Genomic DNA, 17,306 nt, shown 5'->3' on the forward strand with positions numbered 1-17,306 from the left:
CCATTCAATGTTTCATCTCCGTATGCTTGGTATATCTGTATCAGTTTAACTACAAAGGTATGTATTTTTGCTCCCTCGACAAAGAAAGGATTGGACCTAGTAATTCACTCTCATTCGTCCGTTCGTTTGTTTGCAGTTTTCTCAATAACCATTCTGGAGTTTGTTTTGTTTTGTTTTTTTTTAATTTTGCACAAACCTTAGTCATGGTGAAAGTAAATTTTTGCCAGAACGGATTGAAAAGCCAGCGCTTCGGTAAGAGAAGCACTCACCCCTGCAGAAAATGCTTGGGCAACCTGTCGGCATTCCCTGGTAGGAGTGCCTTGGACAATTAGCAATAAACAAACCCTCTCTTAAAGATCGAAGATAAAACCTGCGAGGGTTGACCTCCTAGACCTATACAGGCTCAGCAACAAGTAGTTAATTTCAAAAAATGGTTTAGACTCTTGATTTTGGTGTCGAGGATAAAATTGGCAAAGTATATTTTCTTTGCTTTTTATATACGTTTGGTACAAACACAATCTATGATCTATATATCTATGTGTGTGTGTGGACACTTCTCAACCTATATATTCAACAAATTTTTGATTTAGGGACTTGAAATTTGATATATAGGGTATTCAGACGTGGAAAATTTTTTAATCGGCTTTCATCCAGAAAAAAAGGGCTGCTAAGGGGTCAAAATGAAAAGTATTGGTACATGGAGGGGGTCATGGCATTTTATCTGTTTGTCAACTATTTCCTGAATGCACATGCGCAAATGGCTCACGTGACCGCTTCCTTATGTTAAAAATAAGTAGGTTTGAAAATGCATTTTAAAGATTGAGTCAAATTGGCCTAATGGTTATCGTATTTGACTCGGTATCTTTAGATTTGGGTTTCGATCTCAGCATTTTTTTTTCTTTTTTAAAGGAATTATGTTTAATACCGGCAACGCTGGATACATTTAATATAGTAGATAGTAGAAAGATAGAAAAAATTTCTAATACAAAATTGATACCACCAGTTGATTTTCTGTAACATTTCATGAGGAAAGTTGATTGCTCTTGGTATACGACTTTTCACCCACCAAATAGACATGCCAAAGATATCTCATTTTGATTTTTGTAGAATAAAAAAAAAATGTTGGTAATGTTTTTTTAAAAAAAAAAAAAAGGTACTTACTTTGTTTCACTGTTTATTTTTGTTTCTTCTGAAAATGAAGAGAAAAAGATTAGCGCTTTTATAAATATACTAGCCGTCCCAACCCGGCACTATCCGGCTGTTTTTTTTCTAATGTTGGAATATAATTACTTTTTAAATGTTAGATTTACTCTTTAAAGAACCTGATTTTCAGTGTAAATGTTTTAAGCATATAAAAAATGTGTAAATAAAATTGTGTTTTAATGAAAACAATCACTGAGAAAAGAAAACTTAATAGTTATTTATTTTTTGTTTTTTACAAGGGAATCGCCACTTATCAAGACCTGAAGGCCACCCAAGGATAAAAGTTAATAAGTGTAAGGTGGTCAGTGAGACAATAGCGTAGTGATTGTTAGTGGTGAAAAGTGGGTAGAATTTCATTATTTAAGGGGACGGCTCAACAAGAACTTGTTTACAGTGGACTTGAAGATAGCTGTTGTAGTCAGCTGGAAACCAGGCTAGCGGTACAGTTTCACAGGCAGATAGTTCAAGGAAGGAAGCGTTGTTCATAGTTTGTATTTGGATAGATAGTGGAGGGAATTGTTGATAGTGGTCGTAGTTAAACGAGTGTTTGCTGTGAAAGATTGCAGGGAAGAGAAAAGATCACCTACTAGATTTCAAAACAGGTTTTGAATCCTGTCAAGGCAGGAAAGGGTGCCCCAAGCAGTTCCTCCCCACATGTGGCAACAGGACTCCATTTTTAGGATGTATTTAGTTCTCAGAGAAATTAATGAATTTTCTCGCCCCCCCCCCCCGGTCAAAAAGAGGGTGGATCTGTAAATTCACCCTCATCTGTTCGTCTGTCCGCACTTTTCTCAATAACTACGCCTTGGAATGCTTCAACAAAACGTGTATAAATTATGTATTAGATTGGTATTATTCTGACGACTGTTCTCGCCTTGAATGTTATTTTCACAACGTTTTAGCTGATATAATCTGAAATGAAGTCCACGGATAAAATATTACATAAAATTCAGTTGTAAGTGACACTATTCTGGAGCTTGAAGGTTCAATCTTCAATGCAGGCAATGCAATAATACAATGTAAATGTACAATTATAGTAATTGGAAGTTACTTAAGACTTCTATTCCGGTCATGGTTGATAGAAAAAGAGCATGCTACCTCCACACCTGATTAAATAAAGGGTTCTGTTAGAAATTCTGTGCAGATTTCCAAAGATTCTCAAGTTTGACAAAATACACCTGAAGGTCAGAGGTTACATCGACTGAAATGTGTGAATAACACCCGAGGTGAAAACAAGTCTGAGTAATTCAAAATAATACAAATTATCAATCCTTGTCTAAAAATATTCAGAAATATGTGTGTAGACTAGACATAATCGTGACCCATTGGGTCACAACTACTACTATTTATCCTACCTTAATTTAATGTGAACATTCATAAACTGCTAATCTGTAAAAGAATTTCAAAAACCACCTGGAAAATATACCCGGTGAACAAATTGCAAGAGAGATTCAAACAGTTGCACTTAAAAGGACGGTCAGAATCTTAAAAAGATCTTTTGGTTGGAATATGAGTTAACGGGCGAATGTTCAGCATTCGGTAGGATGCCCCATCTTTAGCTTGGACAAACTAAGAAAATAAAAAATAAAAGAGAATAAGAAATATCTGGCAAATATACCCGATGAACCAAGTGTAAGAGATACAAACAATTGCACTTAAAGGTACGGTTAGAATCTTAAAAAGATCTGTTGGGATGTATAAGATAGCAGGTGAATGTCTTCTATGCAGTAGGATGTCTCACCCTTGCTAGAACAAAAAATATTTAAAAAGTGAAGACATTTTTATTGAATGACTAAAAATAATAAATCTCTTTATTATTATAATAAAGACATTTTGCCATCTAATTTACATGTTTGTTTGTGGCATGTACAGAGACTGTAATGAATATTGTAACTCTAAAGAAAGTCGATCTTCTCTAAATGTTCACAAAAACATTAAGGAATATTAGTGTTTGAATGAATTTAGTGAGAGATGGCAAAAGAAATGTCTCCATAACTGAGAGGACTCCCGTTGACTATAAATTACATCGATAACAATTAAAACCGTAATTTTCTTTTCTTTTCCTCTAACACAGCTCAATTCCAAAACCAAGATATAGTTTAGCATGCATTTTGTGTGATTAAAATATATAAGAAAACAGTTTAAGGAAACTGAAATAATAAACAAAAAAATAATTCGGCACGGTATTATCGCTTTTGTTGCAGTTTAAAAAATGAGAATCACAATCATTGGATGTTTTTTTTTTTTTTTTTTTTTTTGTATAGGAGTCATCACTTTTCTATCTATATCTATAAAAGTGAACGTGTCTGTGTACATTTCCCTACGCAATAACTCTGTCAATTTTTAGTCTACAGACTCGAAATTTGATATACAGAGTACTGAGATTTGGGAAAATCGATGTGATCGGGTTTCGCTGTTAAGGGGTGAACGTTCAATGATTTGACCTTTGAGAACTCTACCAAACTCCTCCGACAATTTTGGGTCTAAACACTTGACATTTTAGATATTGGTTCCTTGGACATGGATCTTACTTAATAACTTGATTTGAGCCCAAAACAATAAATATTAAGGGGTCATAATAAGGGTCAAAGTTAAAAAAAATTACCGTTTTTTTTTTTTTTTTTTTTTTTTTTTGCTCAGCATACACCTCCAAACACCCGGGCAACGCCAGGCAGCCATTGCTAGTATATTATAAAGTTGTGATTTAAAAAAAAAAAAAAAAAAAAAAAAAAAAAAAAATCCATATAACTTGGGTGCATCAGCTTAAACTAAAACTTATGAATAAATAAATATATATACTAGCAAAAGTACCTGTCGTTGACTGGGTTTAAAAATAGCCTACAGAAAATGGACTCAACCAAAGCAAAATATGATGAAAGTAAAAATAAAATAGATAAACCCCATAATTTATTATACCATACCTGTTCACACTGAAACACTTATCACAATATTCTGTGGATGTATATTAAAAAACCTTGTTAAACTTTGTGATATATTTCCATTCTATGGAGGTCAGGTGCAAACGAACACTCCATAATTTTATTATACCAAATTTCTTCAAACTAAAACATACTTATTAAAGTATACTTACACAGATAGATCTGAAGTCTTTATTAAAGTTTGTGCCTATTTCCATTCTACGGAGGTCAGGTGCGAACGCAGACCCCACAATTTTATTATACCATCCCTATTTAAGTTAAAACATACTTATCAAAGTATTATGTACATCTATATCAAAAACACTTGTAAACGTTTTTTTGTAATTTTTTTATTTCCATACTTTGTGGACCAGGCACGAACGCAGACCCCACAATTTTAATGAACCACCGTTCTGCCAGATCAAACATACCCATTCCTGTGTTTCGATACATCTATCATTATATGTAATCAGTTTTTTAAAATAGTCAACCATATAGGAGCCTATTCGTGACCACACACACACACACACTCACATTCAGCTTTATATTATAGATATATATATATATATATAACTTGAGTTCCTTCAGCTATAACCGAAACTAAAACTTTTGAAGAATTCTTGCCAAAATTATTAATAATAATAAAAAAAAAAAATAGATTACTGGAGCGCCATCAGCTATAACCGACACTAAAACTTATGAAAAATTCTTGGTAAAATTATCTATTACAAGAAATGGAAGTCCATAACAATTAAATGACACTCGGATGTAAGCGTGACACACCAAATAACATGCTATCCTATTAATATATAGATTTTACTCCGTGACATCAATGCCAGCCGTCATATCGAGGCCTGAGATTGAATCGTGCTGCAGCTGCCTACACCCACATGCAATGTATGTTACTACTCAAATTCTTTTGACAACTGGCAAGTGCTCTTGGTATCTTCGTCACGGAAACAAAGTTTGATTGACTCTGATTTAGTATAATAATAATTAGCGTATAATTTACTGTTAATAATTATATTCCTTTTGAAATAATGTTTGTAAGGGTTAAAAGAAAAATGACATTCTTTCGCAAAAATTGGCATTGTCGAATATGTCTCTTTATTTTTATTAGCATGTAAATGGACAACATTAAACTGAATATTAATATGATAATGATGATGGGTAATTTCCTGTCAAATCATCCAAGGTTGGAAATTTTATACTTTGAACAACAGATGGAAAACATAAAAACTAAGAGATCCTGCAAAGTTGAGCTAACAGTTGCCGCTTTAGAGCATTTTCTTCGGCAGATGCCAAGCAGACCGGCTATTCCTGGTGGGTAGCTGGAGTGAATCGCTCAGGACCGTGAAGATTGGTGGGCTGTTATGAATGGCCTATACCCCTCCAGAGGCTCAAGGCTGTGATGATAAATTGCCCGAGATGACGTCCATAATAATATATTTTTGATGATTTTTTTTTTTTTTTTTTTATTCCCTTTCAGTCAAAGTTCTCAGAAATCAAGGGAGCCGTTACCTGGAGCTAACACTTGAACTCTCTATGAGATACATAGACGTTCAAATGTTCCATTAGTGTCCTTATCTCTCAAACATGGAGTTAGTAAAGAAATTGAGAACATAATTTTCCTCTACCCAATTGACCATTTTCATATGTTGTACTATATCTTTCTCTTGGTCTTACTAGATTCCAGGACAAGAATTTAGCTAGTCTGGTGGAATATCCAGCTTCGTTCTATTACTTGAGGTAGCATCACTTGGAGAAGGTGCACCATTCCTTGTAAAAGCCAGTGTGCGTTAGCCATACTGAGGAGATCTTATTTGGGCTGCAAATACAAAATGTGATTTTGAATATTTGGTCAAGGTTTACTTCTAGGGAAAGTATCCTCATTCCAGGTTGTCTTGTACAGAAAGACTTTAGACACTCGAGGATAGTGTCTAGTAGGTGTTCTCTCTTTCGTTTTAATTTTCTTATCGCTTTGTTTTTCCCGGGGATGGGGCATTCTGCCGGATGCCAGACATTCTACCATTAGTTTAGTTACTCCGAGAGATCTTTTTAGAGTTTAACCGTCCCTTTAAGTGCTATTGTTTGTATTTCTTTTGCACTTGGTTCACCGGGTATATTCGCCAGATAGTTCTTGAAATTATTTTTCATTAGCCCGGTTGCTCCTACAATGACTGGTATGATTGATACCTTAAGATTCCAGTTTCTTTTCATGTCGTACATAAGTACTTGGTATTTTGTTATTTTCTCCCTCTCTTCTCGGTCCTGGATATGACCTTAAACTATATCCAGTGGTAAGGCCCCAGCTTGCGGGCTTTGGGGAGTGTGGAGCCACCCATTAATTGCCATTGCTCCCAGGTCCACTCTGACCCGGAGTGGTAGTACCTGTTAGGGTCCCAACTATGGGTTAAATAGAAACCGACTTGAAAATAACAACTATATTCTATTAAAAAATTTTCTTCAAAATCTTTGAATTCGACATTAAATAACCCGAAAAGGGTTGATATGCCATAAAACAAAACACACCAATCAACCCTCTCTTCTCTGTTGCCAGCATCATTAGGGACGCTTACTTCAACTAGGGTTGCCACATTCTCTTTCTTGCCCCATATCACTATGTCAGGTTTAATAGCCCTATTTTCTAGGTATGTAGCTGTAGGAATTTCGTTGTCATAGTGGATGGTGTATGACTTATTTCAAACTGTTATTTCTGGTAAACATGTTCCCAAGATTTGCTATTACATTGGATATTCAAGTTTTTACAGATTTTCCCGTGGAGATATTTACACACTCCATTGCGTCGCATTGTATAATAGCCGTCCCCCAATTTTTTATTTTATTTTACTTTTGTTAGTTTGAAGAGATCAAGGGGCTCCTTCCTGGGGCTAACACTTGATTTTATTATAGTTTAAATTTATATCCGAGGGCTCTTTTAAGAATAGACACTGTTCCCTTTATGGCTGCTATCTGTATTTCCTTACAGCTTGGTTTTCCATGGATTGCTTCTAAGTATTTTTGAAGGTTCTTTTTTATTAGGCCAGTTGCTCCCGTCACAACTGGTATAATGTTTATTTCTTTCAGAGACCATGTTGCTTTTAGATCATTTTTAAGGTCCTGGTATTTTGTTATCTTTTCCCGTTCTGCTCTATTAAGGCCAAAGTCGTTTGGAACTGTGACGTCGATAATGAGTGCAGTCCTTTCGGCTTGTTCCATATTACTATATCTGGCTTGATGGCCTTGTCTTTTATGTCGTCCCCCAACAATTTGGAACGTGATGTGATCCTTAAAATTTCACTTAAGTTTTTGGATCTGAAGAATCTAAAAATAGCATCAGATTTACTTAGATATGAAACCTTCAATGAGATTTTGAAATTTTTCACTTGTGCTACAATTTGGGGGGTGGGGGTCTGTTATGGTACCGGCTTTTTTTCTTTGAACATCCATGCAGACACAAAACCATTTCTTGACCAAAAATAGTAAAAAGTTCCCATTTACTCGCACTGCCTATTCAAAATTAAGTATTTTTTCTCCAAGGGTTCAGCAATACTCTGAGGGAAGCAACTAGTTGGAGTTACATGCTCATATTTTCAGGATTTCTTGATTTATATGATCATCTGTGACAAGTTACAAAAAAAAATCTGAGGACATGGGTTTCAAACTTCTAAATTTCTGGACGATTTGACATGGAATTAACCTGGAAATCCTTTAGAAATAAAACATTTTTGGTTTGCCAAAATTTCTTTAAAAGTTATAATAAAAATAAACTAGTATATATGACAAATGAACATATACTATACCCCTCCCATGGAGGAGGTAACACTTGGAAGGAGGGTTTTGTGACAACAGAACATATACTACACTACGCCCCTCTCCCTCCAGAAGTCAGCATTTAAAAATAGTACATTAGTGTAAAATAGTTTAGTGAACTGAATTGTGCATTCCCTGCTTCCTTTGTTGCAGCTCATTTGACTTGTTGGTTTAGTTGTGTTCATCAATTCAATGTTTTCATACCTCAATATAATACAGCTTATTATTCCAGTAGCTTCTTTCCAAGAACTGCAAGGTTGTGGAACTTTCTTCCTGCTCACCGCCTTAGTCATTTCAAGACTAAGGTCGGTAGGCATCTCCCGTTTTTGCAATAATCATCTTGTTAGCCCCTTACATCAAGTGACATCATGCCTTGTCTCTAGTGATTTCAAAAAAGATAACAATAGTATAGCTTTAGCTTCAGACAGACAGATACCAAATCCCAGTAAGTAATAAATACAATTTTTTTTTTTTTTTTTTTTTTTTTTACTCATGCTAAGTATGTCAGTGTCTAGTTGTCTATTTTAAAATGACCTTGCGTAGTACTTGTCAGATAAGCAAGAGCGAGAGATAATAAAGGTTGTTGATTGGTTGAGCACTGTCACGTGTTGGAGAGAAGGTAATAATTAAAATAGTAAGGCAATTGGTAAGACAAAAGGTAGCTAACTGGATATCGTATCTTTCCTGCCAACCTGAAAAAAAAAAAAAAATGAATAGTGTAAAGATTTCAGAAATTTTGAAGCAACTCAATACCCGATCAAGAATGCTGGTTTGAATTGAGTTGACTTGCATGCTGGTTTGAATTGAGTTGACTTGCATGCTGGTTTGAATTGAGTTGACTTGCATGCTGGTTTGAATTGAGTTGACTTGCATGCTGGTTTGAATTGAGTTGACTTGCATGCTGGTTTGAATTGAGTTGACTTGCATGCTGGTTTGAATTGAGTTGACTTGCATGCTGGTTTGAATTGAGTTGACTTGCATGCTGGTTTGAATTGAGTTGACTTGCATGCTGGTTTGAATTGAGTTGACTTGCATGCTGGTTTGAATTGAGTTGACTTGCATGCTGGTTTGAATTGAGTTGACTTGCATGCTGGTTTGAATTGAGTTGACTTGCATGCTGGTTTGAATTGAGTTGACTTGCATGCTGGTTTGAATTGAGTTGACTTGCATGCTGGTTTGAATTGAGTTGACTTGCATGCTGGTTTGAATTGAGTTGACTTGCATGCTGGTTTGAATTGAGTTGACTTGCATGCTGGTTTGAATTGAGTTGACTTGCATGCTGGTTTGAATTGAGTTGACTTGCATGCTGGTTTGAATTGAATATTATAAACTATATTTTTCCCCCATTATTAATGTTTTAGAATTTTCTTTATAAGTTTTGATGGGATCATTTTATTTTTAATTTATTACTCTTTCAGTTTTATAACTATGAACTTAATATCTTTTTTTTTTCTTAGTTTTCTCATGTATTATTTTATTAATATCAACAAGCTACAAGTGATTTAAACTGTCCAACATGGATTGTAGATGTATTCTGAACCAGCAGGATAACTATATATTTACAAATTAATAGGCCTATAAACATTATCGTATTGAGGTGTATAAACGCCTCATGGGACTAATGCAGGGTTAAGTGCAACTGACAGATTAAGAGAGATATTTTGAATAATAGAAGCTCCTTTCTCGGACGAAATAGTTTTTACATCCGATGTTTATGTGCGACCTTTTAATGTTAAATAAAATGGATGGTCTGGAACAGGATGCTAATCTGTCACCAGTTACTCTTGAACAAAGCATATAACTCATTTATATACCTTATATGGAATTTTCGTGTAGAGCATCTGGGATTTCCAAATGATCGTCCATGTTTAAGTACTGACCAGGTGCTTAACTTTGATAATCTGACTGGAACCTGTTTGTTAGCATGATTTACCTGTATTTTTATACATTATTCGTCGTCATCAATTTATCTATGCAATCCAACAAATACTGATCCAGATTTGATGTAGCACAACAAGATGAGATTTTAATTGTTCTGGATTATAAAATCAATTGGGATGTTAAGGATAATGATCGAATTTGTAATTTTGAATTTTGCAAAGTTGTCCTCTTTTAATCAATTCTTTCAAATGTTGAAAAAAAAAATTTCACATTTTACTATATCTGCACTTTTTTTTTGCATAAACTCTTATCTTGGGGTTGTCTCTCTATTTGGATCTTAGACCCTGAATGAAGTATGAATGAAGTATGAACGAACGCTTAGGTTAATACAGGGTGGAACAATAAAATTGTCGTCCTAAAGAAAACAACGGTACGGATTTATTTTTAAACTTTTATTGAAAACATCAATTCACATAACTTTATCATGTAGTAGAGCTGATATCTATTCAATGTAGCTGTCTTCAGCCTCAATCACCACCTTGGTACTGGTCCAGAAATAGTCCACAAGCGCCAGTGAATACTCAGCAGATGGCGATCAGGTTGGCTTTGGTGTTGTGGGAGGTTATGTTGGTGATGTTCTTAATGTATAATCAAATGAAGTAGTCCAGTGGGTTCAAGTCGGGGGAGGAGGGAGGCAGTGAGGTAAGGGTCTGCCAAAAGCCACCTGATTGCATGAGGGGATCACCAAACTCTTCAACACATCCAGGTACACTTTGGTGTTGACTTTCAAGCTTACTTCGAAGATGTGAGGTGGCATGATGTGACCCTCATTTAAAACCATACCAAAAAACCATAACCATGGCCAGAAAGTTTGTTTTCATCAGTCTGGGCATGTCCCTCAAGCATTGAACCGTTCAGATTTGCATTTTGAGGGTGCTGGCAATGGTCTTATTGTCATAATTTGGATCGGTAGAAAGCAGGAGTTGTACAGCGGTAGCAGTGTCAGAAATTTCGTGAAAATAGTGAATAATTCCACCCCATCTTTCCAAGCTTATAACTCCTCGAAAAATGTAATTCAAGCCCTAATTTTTTTTTCAATTAAAGGAGTAAGGACCAAGGTTTTATTTAAAAAAAAAACAAAACAAAACAATGTGTTTTTTTTTTTTTAAAAAGGTTTTAAACTTCGGACTTTACAGGTAAATTTCTAAAAAACTGATTTTTTTTTTTTGTTTTAAATTTGAATATATTATTTATTGACCTTTTCTCTTCAATTTGTGATATATAAACCTATTAAACATAAATTAATTATTTACTTTTTAATAGACATTTCAAAATGAGAGGCGTAAATTATTCGACCCCCTATCTTTCTAAGCTTATAACTCCTCGAAAAATGTAATTCAAGCCCTAATTTTTTTTTCAATTAAAGGAGCAAGGACCAAGGTTTCATTAAAAAAAAAAAAAAAAAAAGACAAAAAGAAAAAATGTGTTCTTATAAAATAAGGTTTTAAACTTCGGACTTTACAGGTAAATTTCTAAAAAACTGATTTTTTTTTTTGTTTTAAATTTGAATATATTATTTATTGACCTTTTCTCTTCAATTTGTGATATATAAACCTATTAAACATAAATTAATTATTTACTTTTTAATAGACATTTCAAAATGGGGGGGGGCGTGAAAATGGGGGGGCGTGAAAATGGGGGGGCGTGAATTTAAAAAAAACGTTTGTCTAAAATATTATATTCGGTTTATTGGAAAGAACATAAAATTTCACATTGACCCTGAAAATATCGTAAAAATAGAATCAATAGAAAAATTTTGATAGATTTTTAAAATTTAAAAATTTAAAAATATTGAGTTTAAAAATTGAAAAATATTGAGTTCGGAAAATTCATTACTGTTTTAAAAAAAAAATAAAAATATTTTTATTACTTTTAAAACAACTGTAATAGTTTATTTTGGAAGTATAATCCATAAAGAAAATAAATAACCCACTTTTAACAGAGAAATTACGAGATTTTTATATTGTATTCGCAGTTTCGTGTTAGGGGTGTCAAAAATTCCTACAAAAATTCTGATACTGCTAGTACAGCGGTACATCTCCGATCTCGCTCGTTGGACATTGTGTCACTTTCAGACATGATAGAAGGTTCCTATCGCTCTTGAGATTTGTACACAACTGGCCAACTAGTAGATGGTCTGCAGCAAAGAAAGAAAACCGGTTTTTATCAAATGGAAATGGAATCATGTTGTCTTTTCTGGGGTGACAATTTTATTGTTCCATTCTGTAGATGTTGAGCAGTTAGAGTAAAAAATGGTCCGTTTGAAAAGGAATGTACTAAAAATTAAAGATTTCATAATTTTAGTTAAACAAGCAAAATTTCTAAAGATCTATCACAGTTTATAAATTTGCAAATGAAATCAAAATTTAACAAATTATGGTTGTGACCCGTTGAGTCGCAGTTTGTTTTATTTATAAAATCAAACTGTAACTTTATAGTTACAACTGCCCTCCTCCCCTGCAACACACACAGATTAGATTTTGAGGCCCTAGGCTTCAGCTTGCCAATCTTATTGATAAACTGCGATAATTGCTTTTTTTTTTTTTTGCTTTTTTTTTTGTATAGTTATTTTCAATGTTTATACTTAAATCGGATGAATCAGATATTTTTGACATTTAAGTTCATGAACACTCTCTCACAGCATGACCTTTGCAATCGTTGAAGTGTGACCTGAATATTTTTTTTTTTTTTTTTCGAAAATGTTGCGTTTAGATTTTAAGTTTTTTTTGTTTTGCTTTTGTTTTCTGTCATTTGGTGTTATTTAAAAAAAAAAATTTATCAACAAATCTCGTATCTTTACTAAGTTGGAAGATATCGTTTGAACGACGTAAAATATGAGACACTTTCATATCTCTTCATTTCAAGTGGGGCTCTTTTTCAATTCACGGAAATAAACTGATTTTTTTTTTTTTTTTTTTTTTTTTTTTCATTGAAAAAAAAAAATGAAATAAAATAAAAATTGTACATTCAGAAAACCTATATAATAGATTAAATATATTTTTTCAGAGATATATATATACTAGTTGGGGGACACGACGTTGCCCGAGATTGAATATGGATCAATTAATGTTTCATTCTCCCATATTTTTTTGTCATAGAAATCGGTGCAATCTCCCCCCCTCCCCCCCCCCATCAAATCGCTTGTCTACTCTAGTTGGGGGCTCATCGTGGTGCACCAAGAGGAAGCTTCACATGCCTCCCCGCAATGACTTGGTTTACAATACCTTATAGTTTACATTGCACTGTACAGAACCTACTGTTTATTTTTATAAAACGGCTTGAATTTAAGTGTAGTCAAGTAGCATGGTTTAATTGTGCTCTGAACAGAAACATTCATTTTGAACACGCTCTTGTCGTATCAAAGAACCTACTGTTGTGTGCCGGGCCTTTCTGCTTGTGCAGCAATAAAACTTTTCAAATGCCCGTGTGATGTAACACTGTATAACACGTTTTTTTCATCAATTTTTTTTTTTTTTTTTTTTTCGATTATTGATTATCAATACTTATCAAAGACGTTCTGATACAAGACCTATCTAAGAACACTACGAGACACATCAAGTATATTTATGAAACTTCAAAAATATCGACCCAGGCATTTAGGAGTCTATAGGGAACGAACTCGCACACACAAATTTCTTTTTATATAAATAGTAGATACACAGATATTTATACAAACATTATTGGCTACATATGTGCATACATGTTTCTGCTGCGAATTCTTTAGAAAGTCCTGATCCTTATAATAAAACCAGATTTTAAATAGTCATTTTATTGTAAGAAATCTTTCTGGTTTCACTGTAACAATCAGCTTCGATGACACTGGATTTCTAAAGAAATCTCAGCATAAACATGTATGCATATATGTAGCCAATAATGTTTTTATAAATATGAACGTACTATAATTACATTCTGCTTGTCATCAATCACTTTTTGATAAATACTGGAGTTTCAGTGGATTTACATACAAGCATTATGTATATAGTGTGTGTGTGTGTGTGTGTGTGTGTGTGTGTGTAATATATATATATTTTTTCAGGAAACCTATATAATACATAAACATGCTTACCTAACAATGTAAATAAATTTAACTTTCCATATCCAACTCGGGAATCAGATTTTTCATTAAGCGTTCATGCTAGGTATTGTATGTCCTGTCTTGAGGAAGCCATGTTGGTGAATTTAATTTTTTTAAGTAATTAAGTGTTTTTCTACTATTGTATTTAAATTTATTAAATATCGATTAAAAAAAAAATGAGAAAAAATTAATGGTGGCGTTTACATAGGTTGTATGAAAAACAGGCGCAAGCTCACACAAAGTTGTATTGTATAAGGTATGTTTATAAAGTTTCTGGTTGGATTTTCCAAGTCAAACCCAAATAGCATTTAAGCTGACAAATCAATTGTTTCCAGCCAATTTTCATTTGCTATTCTGCTTTTTATTTTTATTTTTATTTTATTTTTTGCATGGTAGTCACCACTTATCAAGGCTCTGAAGCCAATGGAATAATATCGTATTAATAGTTAGTAACTTATTTAAGGGGGCGGTTTATCAGGAATTTGTTTATGTTGGACTTGAAGATATCCAAGTTGTACCATGTTATTGGCAAAAATAACTATACTTAACTACAATTTTATTTTATATTTTAGATTACTTAAAGTTCACACAATTTTATGAATCTAAAAAAAAATTTTTTTTTAAATTATTATAAATAAAAAAATAAAAAATTATTATAAATAAAAAAACTGAAAAAAAAATTTTTTTAAATTCATGTCTTACGTTTTTTGAGATGAGGATTGATTGTTCATATTTGGATTCCTCGGATTACTCTTCTCATCTTGAGTTTTATTTTCAATGTTTCGGTCAGTATAACCTGTATACTTCAGGTATACCTTGTTGAGCTCTTATTCATGGCGTTATGAATTAGGTGGAGAAGGACCTTGCGGGGAGGTGTGGGCAAGTTTGAGGCAGATCGAACCCAGTATGAGTAGCTGAAATGTGATATCCGGAAAGGGAGGGTGAAAGGAACAGTGGATGGGCGGGGGTGCCAAATTGGTCTGGAGTGTGAGGTGTGCAGAAGATTGTCTGAGCAGAGCTGGGCTGATAAGCCACCAGACTACTCATCAGCGCAGTGGGCCACAAAGCAGTCTTGTGTTGCCAGATCTACCCTGTGTCAACTGCGGACGGACGTACCAAACAGCAGGTGGTTAGAAGCGGCATTTGATTATACATAGAAGTGACCATCAAGAACGTGCTGCTAATGGTGCACATGTCTGCACAATGTGTGCCAAAGAATGCTACTTTTGCTATCCATAACTTGATTCCATCTGTCAACTAGCTTATAAATACCTCACTTGTAAAATTCTGCAGGTTTTTACATAAAATATGAACTTAATTCGTGTTTAATGCCCTCGTGATGTTTTAAGGCCATCTAAATGGTTTAGGAATCCTCAAAATATGTGATAATCTGAGGGCGCTAGGTCAGATGGGCAAGATTTTCCAACCAAATTCTTAAATCTTTGGTCAGGACTGCTTTTGGTGAGGACGAGCATTATCATGATGGAAGATGACTCCCTTTGTGTTGACTAAAGGTCATTTTTAGGTGAACATGAATGAGAATATTGCAGAATGTTACTTTAATAATTGGAAAAATTTATCTATATATCTATTATAGAAAAGCGAAAATGTGTGTGTGTGAATTTTTTTTCGTATGTCTGCCAAAGGCTTTTTTTTTGGGGGGGGGGGTCGCTCAAAAGGGTCATTAAATCTTACAAGTTTTTATATACTGTCTAGATTATATGTCCGATTTATGAAACGACATCGTCTGTATCTTTTATTTCAGTGACTTTTATGTTACAAAATTCGCGCCGTGAATTTGCTTTCTCTACTACTACTATGGCGTGATGTTTGACCTAGAAAATGTTGACGTTCGTTTAACCACCTGCTTTTTAAATGTTTATTTTCAGCTGTTCTCATGTTCTCAATTCCCTGCCCTCGTCGCGTCATGGTAAGTCATCAGACTATTCACCTCAAAGCTTCAGGTTCGAGCCTACCTCCCTTCCAAAACTTTTTTTCTTTTACAGCCGAACATCGCTGGGCACCCCCCGCTATATATATATAAAAAGGCAAAATGTGTATTTTTCGGTATTGTTTTGAAGCTCAGTGTCTAGGACGACAAATACCAAAAAATTGGCCAAAACCATTTGTTCCTTCACCCTCAACTGGGCAGTTTTGTACAAGAGGGCACTTTTTCGCAACTTTTTTTTTTGCGAAGTTATCATACGTGCTTGCAATGACTAACCTTTAATGTGAACGGCAGTGAAGTCGTATGTTATGGTGGCTGCGGGGGGGGGTTAAGCAGTTTGCTTTTTTATTCACCTTCTTTTCGTCCTTTGCGTTAAAGGTTTGAGTCTATCTGCCTACTCCTTTTCTTTTTTTTTTTTCTTATTTCGAAGTTTATGGAATTTTTTCCTTTTAAAACAAAAACTGAATTATTTTACTGTTCGCTTAAACTATTTTGTCTTTTTTCACACCTCTCTCCACCCAGGCAGTGTCTTTTTTTTTTTTTTTTTCCTGGTTGTATTGATGCCTCACTACACCACCTCTCTACACCCGGGCAACTCCACTAGTAAATAATAAATCGTAACTGTTTAATCTCTCAGGACCTCAGAGCCGCTAACTATCTCAAACTGGGCACTGTCTTCAACTCATAACTGCTGTCAATCATCACGCCTAAGACTGACCCCAACTGTTCTTAATCGTCATAAAAACTGCCGCAAAACCCATCACCACACCCAAAAACCGACTCCAAAATATATTGACCTTTGTCCCAATCATCACCACACTTTGACCAACAATCCCATTTCAGCTTCCTTTTGTGTTCCTTGGTGAACAACTTCCTATCCATTGTATTTGCACCAATCCTATTTCCTATTCCTTTGTTCATCTGATAAACTTATTTTTCTATTGTCTTTTATCATACTTTTTTCCCCTCACTTCCCAACACTTGGGGGAGGTGATAATATTGCATAGTGGATGTTGCTTAATACAGTGTGGTCGTATTGGTTAAAAGTAGTAAATTTAGAAGCGAGAATCAAAACTATTGACAGTAGTTTCAGCCAGACGGGTGTTTCTCGTGAAAAATTGGCGAGGAGGGACGAGGTATTGGAGCTCAGACGAGCACCTGCTATAGAAATAACGATAAAACAGACAGGCTCGCAACGTCTCTTGTGGGAGAGAAGTTGCAGGGAAGAGAAAAGGGCATCCCCCACTAAACCACAAAGTCTATTTTGTACTCTGTCAAGGCAGGATAGGCTGTTTTTAGCAGCTCTTGCCCAGATGTGACAGCAGTACTCCATCCTTGGATGTACTTGGCTTTTATATAGAGAATTGCATCGGTAGTGAGATATCTTCTGGAGCAGTAGAAGGACCCC

General features: G+C 34.6%; 2 protein-coding genes across 7 annotated transcripts in view; one reads left to right on the plus strand and one right to left on the minus strand.

Moving 5' to 3' along the window:
• Positions 1 to 17,306, minus strand: part of LOC145265627 (anoctamin-10-like) — a 329,084-nt gene that overhangs the window by 215,341 nt on the left and 96,437 nt on the right. For 2 of the 5 annotated variants that reach the window (XM_080121667.1, XM_080121662.1), the window contains exon 2: positions 1,162 to 1,189. The exons of the other annotated variants lie outside the window; for them this stretch is intronic. The gene's annotated coding sequence lies outside the window, so the exon portion shown is untranslated. The remainder of the gene's footprint in view (positions 1 to 1,161; positions 1,190 to 17,306) is intronic. 5 annotated transcript variants of the gene reach the window in all.
• The window catches only part of LOC145265628 (uncharacterized), a 63,542-nt gene that overhangs the window by 8,624 nt on the left and 37,612 nt on the right, over positions 1 to 17,306 (plus strand). The gene's annotated exons all lie outside the window — the stretch shown is intronic.

The sequence above is a fragment of the Euprymna scolopes genome, chromosome 40, assembly GCF_053919585.1.
Source record: "Euprymna scolopes isolate OS-2025 chromosome 40, ASM5391958v1, whole genome shotgun sequence".
In the NCBI taxonomy this organism is placed as follows: Eukaryota; Metazoa; Mollusca; class Cephalopoda; order Sepiida; family Sepiolidae; genus Euprymna; species Euprymna scolopes.